Source organism: Condylura cristata, unplaced genomic scaffold (assembly GCF_000260355.1).
Source record: "Condylura cristata isolate star-nosed mole 26May11 unplaced genomic scaffold, ConCri1.0 scaffold00009, whole genome shotgun sequence".
Taxonomy (NCBI): domain Eukaryota; kingdom Metazoa; phylum Chordata; class Mammalia; order Eulipotyphla; family Talpidae; genus Condylura; species Condylura cristata.
In genome coordinates this window covers 32826259-32835724 of record NW_004567110.1, presented here as the reverse complement: position 1 = coordinate 32835724, position 9466 = coordinate 32826259, and the positions used below count along the sequence as shown (strand labels likewise).

Genomic DNA, 9466 nt, shown 5'->3' with positions numbered 1-9466 from the left:
TAAACTCACACCTATATGGACAGTTCATATATGGACCATTCATGTCTAAAGGAGACAAGAGTATACACTGGAGAAAGGAAAGTCACTTCCAGAAATGATGTTGGGAAAATTGGACATCCAAATATAAAAGAATAAAACAGACCACCATCTCACACCCTATGTAAACATTAATGCACAATGGATTAAAGAAAAGGATAAAAGACTAGAAGTAACAAAATACATAGGAAAAAAACAGGCAACACACTGCATAACATTGGTTTCTTGGATGTCTTGGAGATTTAACTCCAACAGCAAGGAAAATAAAAGCAAAAATTAACAAATAGGACATCAAGCTACAAATCTTCTGCAAAGTGAAATTAACTACCATTAAAATGAAGACATCCTATTGAATGAAAGAAAATATTTGCACACTATACATCCCCAAAAGACCTATATCTGAGATCTACAAGAACTTATACAACAACAAAAGACAAAAAGTAAAAAAGCCAAAAAATGGGCAGAAGAGCTAAATAGATACTTCTCCAGAGAACACAGAGATGGTCAACAGGCACATGAAAAATACTCACCAGTTACCATCAGGTAAATGCAAATCAAAGTCACAATGCTATGCTACTTCATACCTGTGAAAAATGGCCTATATCAAAAAGACCAGAAACAAGTTTGAGCAAGGACATGGTGTGATTGTAGTCTGATCCAATGTTGATAGAAAATAGTATGGAGTTTACAATAGGAAGGAGGGAAGGAAGGGATGGCTAGCAGGGTGTAGAAGGGGCCCAATAGACTATGGGGTCCTTGCTGGGGGAGTGTGGTATGTTACACATCTGAAGAGTTGTGATACTATACTTTGGAAACATATTGTTGTAAAACAAAATTACCTAAAAAAAAATCCTTTTAGTCCTTAGCAACACATTTCTCATATAAAGTTCTATTTGAGATCAGAGAAACAATTGATAAATGCAGAAACACTTCCTTTTCCATGGTTTCAGAAACCAGTTGGATAAGAAATATAGCCTTTAGAATTTGACTTTTCAAGCATTTCCTCCTGTGAGATACACCAACATTCTAGCTTTATTTTTTGCACTTCTAGGTTTTTTTTTTTTTTAGAGATTTATTTTATTTATTCATACAGAACTGGGGTACAGACCAGAGATGCGGAGGGTGAGAGGATTCACCAGGGACAGAACGGGGAGCAGAACAGGCAGATAGGCAAGTACACTGCTGAGGGGAGCAGCGGGTGGGTCAGAGGAGGTCTGCCACCCCTTGTGAATCTCCTCTGGGGAACTCATGCGGAAGTGGCTTAAGCTTCTTTAGTGCAGTGCTTTAACCCGCAGCGCCACCAGGGAGGGCCCAGGTTTTTGACTTTAACATTTGTTTGACCCTTAAATGCATGCTCACAGTTTATTTAACGAGTCCTCTATTGTTTATGTTTCAGTTATTTTGCAGTATTTTACTATTCATTTACTCAGCAAAGATTTATTGAGTCTTGTTATGGGCTAAACATTGTTTTGGGGAATACTACACCCTTTATCTCATTATAATAAAAGATAAACGACATTATTTTAACAAGGTTATGCAATCAGTTGACAGAGAGAAATACAGCAGAGTAAGGAGAAGCTGGAAATTTGTGTGAAAGGAGCACAGTGCTTTTACACAAGGAGAAACTAGGATTGGCTTCATTAACATTTGAACAGAAATGTGACAATGTGCAACCAGGCTTGAGGAGGGAAAGTGCCTGGTACACCCAAGAACAGCTAGCAGGAAGTCTCGCAACTTTGCCAAGTGAGTTTAGAAGGCTGGGAGGTGGTGGCAGGAGAGTAAAAATGGAGATTAGGGAAACCTGGCCTGGTGCTGATTGGGGCAGGACATAGAGAGCCACTTGGGCTTTTTTCTGTGCTAAGAAAACTTCCAAGTCAGCAGTGCATCTGCACATCTCTGGCTTTGACTCACATGCTTTCTTTCACCTGTAAGTACCCTTGGATTATTCACATGGATAATCCAGATTATTTCATCTCCTTCACTTAATCACTTCTGCACAGTCTCATTTGTTATGTAAGGTGACATATTCACAAGCTCCAAGGTTTAGTATGTGGACAGGCATCTTTGGTGGGGTGTTGTTCTACCCACCTCAGAAGGGTTTCCATGACACAAAGGCAACTTCTCTTAGTGGTCTTTTCCCACCTTTTTATTATTTTTTTAAAGATTTACTTATTTATGCATACAACAACTGGGTACAAGCCAGAGGTGCAGGTAGGAGGGAAGGTGGGGGAATGGTGAGAGGATCCACAAGAGAGAGTGGGGAGAAGAAAAGGCAGACAGACTGAAATACACTGCTGAGGGGAAACCCAGGCAAGACAGGAGAGGTCTACTGTACCATGTGGGTCACCTCCCTGGCTGGGAATCAAACTCATGCTGCAGTAGTTGCAGAGAGCTTTATAATGCTGTGCTTTAACCTGCTGTGTAAACAGGGAAGCCAACCTGCTTCTTAAACTGTGTCTAGTCATAAAGCAGATAGTGTAGGTCTCAATTCCTAGTGCATTTGCAAGAAATGTTTTTAAAATGGAAGAGACCCCATATTTGGGAAAGTAAAGCCAAATATACTTTTTGGTGGTGGTAAGTGAACAGCAAATCATCAGGTCCAGCACATTTCACCTAAAATACACTCAGCTCAGGTTACTTGGGTTTATTCTTTCATTAATTATAAGGGTTTATTTTCTCATTCATCATCCAACTTTCAAAAGTCATCATAGTTAATATTCTTACCTTATTTTAAAGCAATTAAAACAGCAAGTTCTAAGAGGAGTCAGAAGCCCACCTCCACTGTATCATTTAACTTACCCTTTTGAAGTTCTTCATCTAGTTTCCTCAAATTTCCCCAAACTGATATAGATTCAATTATTCTTAAACTGTAAAGGTTCCTGAAAAAACCTAATATATGTTAATTACCTTGGTCATTCATTTTGTCTCAAGTAAATTTGATAAGTGACATTTTTTACCATCTAAGATTTTCAGAAGCCTTCTCCCTCCCTCCCCTATACCTCTCTCCCTTTCTTCCCCCCTTCTCCTGTGGTTTGGGGCCATGAAGCAGGGGGGTGGCAATACACACTTGAGAGGTCCTGTTGCTGGAGGCCAATGTCCTGTTTTGCTAGCAACCTGAGAATATGACTTGGAAGTCCTGAACCATTTGCCTTCTCTGGCTGAACAAGGTGATTTGATGGGGCTGGCTAGGCAGCATCTGAGCAGTGTGTTCTTCACACAACAGCAGGATTTTGCCGTTTGCTATTCTGATGAGTATTCTGTTGTGTTCCTCCTGCTACTTCCTCCCTCATGACATTTACCCTTAAGATGTGAGAGCTATTCCTTGATTTCCCAGCAGCTGAGATTATGACAAATACATAGGTGGGGTGGTGAGGGGACAAAGCAGAAAAAAAAAGAAAAGACCCGAAACGAAACATACACAGTCTGGACTATGGTTACTATAAAAGGAAGGAAAACAAGGTTGGATAAAGCAAGACCAGCTTAAGTGCTTTATTTGCCTGTAGTTGGTGGGAAAGAGTGCCAGAAGATGGAAAAGGGACATGGAAAGGAAAATGAGAGAGCACTAAAGAAAAACTCTCTTCTGTGTTTTTGACTAGGGTGGATTCTGCAACAAAATATCATCTTTAGCAGACTATCTGAGCTAATGGCCTGATTTTGTTCACCACTAACTTTTTTCTCTAAAGGGGACAAGGACCAAGACCAGGACCATGCCTACATATACTTTCAATCATGCATATACTAAATCGCTTCACGACAGAGTGAAATGTGGTACCTGAGTAGAGGTAGTAGACTGCTAACCCTTGTTCAAGATAACATCAATCAGTAACATGAGAGGCTACATGGTGGTGCAGGGCTTAAAGTCTCAGCAGTATGGAACACCCATTGCACCCATTGCAGCATGTATTTGATCCGTGGCCAGGGAGCTAATCCACATGGCTCAGCAGACTTCTCCCTGCTTGAAGGTTGCTCCCCTGACTAGTGTATTTCAGGAAATCTTTCTGTTCTGCTCGTCTGTTCTAGTGAATCTTTTCACCCCCCTTACCCCCATTCCTCTGCTCTACACCCTAGTTTTTCTACAGAAAATAAGAAAAATTTAAAAACTTGAATTAAAAAATTTACATGCAGTAGCCATGACAGGATGACAGGTAACAATTTTGAATATTTCCTGTGTTGAATACCATCACATATATGTCTTCATTGACTAACTTGTTTATCTCCCCACTTATATCCACTCACACACACACTGTTGATAGCTGTTACAGAGAGCGAGATATCAAGCAGACAAATAGGAAATTTGGGTGGGAGAGCACTTTTTCCTATAAGTAGGACAACAGCGTATTTCATGGATATTTGAGTGGAAAGTAGGCACAGATATAACAGAGTAGCTGTTATTTCTAAGAAGTTAAACAGGCTTAACTTAAACAAGGCTGAAATGTGGTGATTTTGAAAGCTGATGTGATGAAGAAATATGCAGTAATTCAACATTATCTTGAAGAATAATTGACTTGGGGAAACGTCAATATAACAGCAAGTGAACAAAAAGCAGATATTAATAATTATTTATGGCTCTAAATTGAAAAGTGAATTGAGTGAGCACAAAGAAGGATCCTGTTCTCAGCATCTCTGCAAAAGTGGGGTAGTTACACAGATTTATACCTTGTTCAAAACTTTTCCAAAAAAGTTCTAGAAAAAGTAAAATAACTTTACTTTTCTAGTAACTTGATACATAACAGATAAAGAACTATCTACAAGCTCACCTCTAAATATAACTTTGACAACATTCAAGTTTTTTCTAAACATCTTCTAAAGAATAAAAAACATAAAGCATGTACAAAAAGATTTACTATATTTTTGTCCTAATTAGTCTTTACTACATGGCATATCAATTTTCCTTATCAATCATTACATAAGTATTTTTAAAGGTTATTTTATTTATTTATGCATACAAGAGCTGAGGTTCAGGCCAGAGGTTCGAGTATGAGAAGATTCACCAGACAGAGTGGGGAAAATAGGTGGATCTACAGAAATACACTGCTGAGGGGAGCAGCTGGCAAGACAGGAGAGGTCTGCTGTGCCATGTGGGTCAGCTCCCTGGTCTGCAATGAAACTTGTGCTGCAGTGGCTGATGCTGACTTTATAGTACTGAGAATTAACCCCTTGTGCAATCAGGGATGCGCTGATGGTTTAATGGCTACTTATTAATGTGTTTAAGCCCGTATAACTGGGCATAGTTCCCAACATCATTTCTTAGCTGTTTGTTCCATTTCAAACTTTTTGGATCTTATTTCCTTTACCTCTAACTTAGAAAGAATGGTGATAATAGTTTTTTTTTACATATCTTCACTGAAGGTCAAGATGATAATCCATGAAAGAACCTTGTAAAACTATAAAAGTACTGTCTGCTTTAACAATCACAGAGGTCATGTTAGGCAAAAATATAATATTTAAGGTTTTATTCAAGAGAAAAGCATCTAGAATATCAGTTAAATATTTTTTTCAAGTCAAAAATCTTACTTAAAATTCCAATTTGCCTTTCATTCAACATTTTATAATTATGAAACATTTAGCATATAATAGCTGAGTAGAAGACAAGTTCCTCTTTAAAATCTCAGAACTGGCAAACAAGTGTTTCAGATTGCGTGTTTCAAATTGGGTTGCCTTTTCCTTTACTTGCTACAGACTGAATTCCCCAGTGCAGTTCAATCAGTGGGGAAGGTTAAAGGAGACCATAACGGTGGGCTATGGGATTCTAATGCAAAAGGTTTAGGGTCCTTGTAAGAAGACACTAGAGAGCTCTCTTCTTTTGTCATGTGCATATAGTGACAAAGTGCTGTGTCCAGTTCAGGTAGAGAGTGCTAGTCAGCTATGGAATTGGCTACTACCTTGATGTTGAACTTTCAGTTTCCAGAACTGTAAGAACTGTTTAATCCCTCAGTCTGTGGTATTTTGTTATGGCAAAGACTAACTCACACACACACACACACACACACACACACACACAGAATCATTGTGAGAGTTGTAGCAAGAGGTGCTCAAAATTTTTAATTAAACTAAGGTCGAGTTTTCTTTAGCTGTGTATACAACCTGCAGAGATTTGTAGCTGGTTGAGTATGACTGTCAAATATTTTCTCACCTTACACTAGGTGGAGTATCAAATATGCTGTCTGGTCAATCACACACAAAAAAGGAAAATCTCTATTTCTCTATTTTGCTTGGCATATAGACCACTACTTAAGTCTTGTGGAGAGTTCTTTGAAATTAATACTTAGGGCAGGTTATTTTAGATATCAAGATGATCTGTTCTCTATTGGAAATACTTTACTTTTGTTGTGCCAGAGAGGACAGCAAAATCAGAACTGCTGGATATTCAGATTTCCTGACTCAGCACCAACAGAAGGAAAAGCAGCAGTCACCTGAGCAGTTCATGGTAACCATGGAACCCTTTTGAATTTTTCAGTGATCCTTAATTCTATGGAATTGCCAGTGTTATATCTCAAGGAAAAACAGCATTTTTGTCTCATTAAGCAGAATTATCTCCCAAACATGAGCTGTAATACTAAACAGTGAATGAATTATATATTCATTTTTGTGGATTCATTGTGAACATTTACTACCTAAATTTTTATCACCCCAATCAATACTAGAGGATACTATAAGGTATTAGCACTAGCATGTGCATGTATAGAGCAGCAAATTTGAGTCACTTGGCAGACAGGGCTCCAGTTGAGTGAGAGAGGTGAAACTGTCATATCTCAATGCTCATACTATCAAGTGCCCTTTACAGTAATAGTGCTTTTTCTTGGTGATCTTGGTTTGAAATGTCTCCCAAGAATAGCACTGTGTCATGTTCTAAGTACAAGGCTATGACATGCTTTATAGAGAAAATAAGTAGGTAAAATTCATTAAGACCACGAATGATAATGCTGTTGGTCATGGATTTAATATTAATCAACAATGCACATTAAATGTGGTATCTTACAATAGGGTTTTGTACTAATAACTAGTCATAGGGACCCAATCTTGTATTTTTCCTAGCACTAAATTAGTTTGACTTTAGACAATGTAACTGCCAAACAACTACATAATACATGTAGTTGTGAACTACAGGTCAGAATTTATTTTAATGATTTATATATACAAGAACTGGGGTACAGGCCAGAAGTGTGAAGGTGGGGGTGAGAGGATTCACCTGAGACAGAGTGGGAAGCAGAATAGGCAGACTGAAATATATCACTAAGGGGAGCAGCAGATGAAACAGGAGAGGTCTGCTATACCATGTGAGTTGGGTTCTGGTCTGGGGAACTGCTGGGGCTGCTGGTAGCTTCATAGTGCTGTGACTTAACCCCTTGTGCCATCAGGGAGAACCCACACATCAGAATTTATAATGGAATAACTGATGTGTTTTTACAGATTATTTTTTAAGCTTACAAATAATAGCTTTAATACCTATCCATTTAGGAAGGCCGTTCCTTCTGGTTTACTGTCCTTTCCCTTTTACTTCTATTTTCTATCTTTCTAGGGTGATTTCTCATGGCCTCAAAGATCACCTAGAGTTAGACTGACTTCTGACCCAATTTGATTTTTTCAATAGGGATATTTAATCAGTTTATGAGTGTGACAACTCATCTATACCTCTATTTTATGTTGAATTCAATGCTTGCTTACTGTTTTTCTTTTTTTCACAGCTATATAATTTTATTTTTATCTTACCTCAATGTCAGATTCACTTATAATGGCTACATAATGCAATGCCTAGTTCATCTTTCCTCGGCAACATGTACATAAAACACTGCCTCCTTATCAGTGATTTTAAGGTTTTTTTTTTTTTTTGTATGAATCAGAAACATTAAAAACTTGGTAGATACTGCCTTCCCTCTTTCCCCGTTAAAAACAGGAAAATCTGTACCAACCTTATTTGGAATGCTTGCCCACAGTGACAAAGTCTTATATTTAGCTTAAGAATATGGATACTCAGAAAAAAACTCAGGGAAAAAAAACCATTTATTTTCTATACATCAAACATTTAGCATGCTTTTTCAGTTTGAAATGACATAAACTGGTCCAACTTTTAAATCTTACATTTTACAACTCTTCTTACAATTCTATAGATTCTAACATTCTTAATGCTCTTTCGGGATACCGTTTTAAAGCATATTACTAATTTTTCATACAATCGTTTCCCTATTTTTAAGTGTTGGCTAAAGTCAATCATTCAGCAAATTTTCCAAGGATGGTACCTGGGTGATAAACTTTTGAAATCTCTGCCTGTCTGTTTTCCAGTTGCCTTCACACAGCAAAAAATTAGCAAAGTATGAGATTCTTGGCTCAAAATTATTTTGAAATCTTTGTAGATACTGTTTATATTGTTACACATTTACAAGAGAAAAATCTAAGGTTAGATTACTTTTGACCTTTTATAGGTAACCAATCTCCTTTCTGTATGAGTATTTGTAGAAATTTTTATCATTCAAATCTGAACAGGTGTCAACTAGATATATCTTTACCACAGCATCTTTAAGTTTTGCTTTGCCTACTTTTTGTTAAATTTTAACGGTACCCCTTGAGCTTCTTCTACTTGCAGATCCAGTTGTTCTTCGTTCTGGAAAATTTCCTTCAATTAGTTCTTACTGTTTCAGCTTTGATTTTTCCCTGTTTCAGGTATTCATCGTACGTGCAGATCCTATCTTCTGGATCTGCGCAATAGGGCTCTCGTTTTCTTTAATTATTTTCCCCTTTCTCTTCATGCGGTGAGATTTTTTCTTGGTTTTCCTTTACTTCAGCAATCCCATCTTCTGCACCTTCAGGTTCGCCAGCAACCCTATCTTCCGCACCATCAGGCTTGCACATTTCTGCTATCGCCCTTAATTCAACATTTTTCAAGCGCTCTGACATTAACCGCTTTATCATTACGCAGAGATCTTTAAGCTCCCGTACTGCATGATACTCGATTCTTACTCTCTCTTCTGTTTCCACCGTTATATCCGTTTCAAGAGGCGGCATTTTCTCTTGTTTCTTCTGAGCCGCAGTGTTAAAACCTTGGAAACAGTAAACAAATTTAACTCTCTCCAGTTTGTTAACTCAAAGTTTCCCCCTAAAAATTATCAACGGTTTCATATAAAAGATTTTTAACATCTTACCTCAGCAGCTCTTGCTACAGCTCTTGCTCCCGAACGAATCAAAGTGAAGACGCAAGTAACTGCCTCAACGCACCAAGAAAAAACATCCAAAATGGCTCCTCTTACGTCATATCTGCGCGCCCACGCCAACGCCGAAGCCGGGTTGTTGAAAGGGCTCTATCAATATCAGTGCGCTATCAATCGCGAGGCTGCAAACTCCCGCGGGCCAAGCCACACCTCCGCGCCCTGTATGGCTCCTCCCCCTTGCCGCCCCGCCCCATCAAGCAGAGGGTGGCAAGCGAGGGCGCATGCGC

General features: G+C 38.5%; 1 long non-coding RNA gene across 1 annotated transcript; it reads right to left on the bottom strand.

The window, feature by feature from the left end:
* Positions 1-8019: 8019 nt before the first annotated feature.
* On the bottom strand, positions 8020-9378 carry LOC105853415. Its single transcript, XR_001145278.1, has 2 exons — positions 9174-9378; positions 8020-9071 (listed from the first exon to the last, which is right to left on the bottom strand). It is a non-coding gene; the product is annotated as an uncharacterized LOC105853415 (long non-coding RNA).
* Positions 9379-9466: the final 88 nt, after the last annotated feature.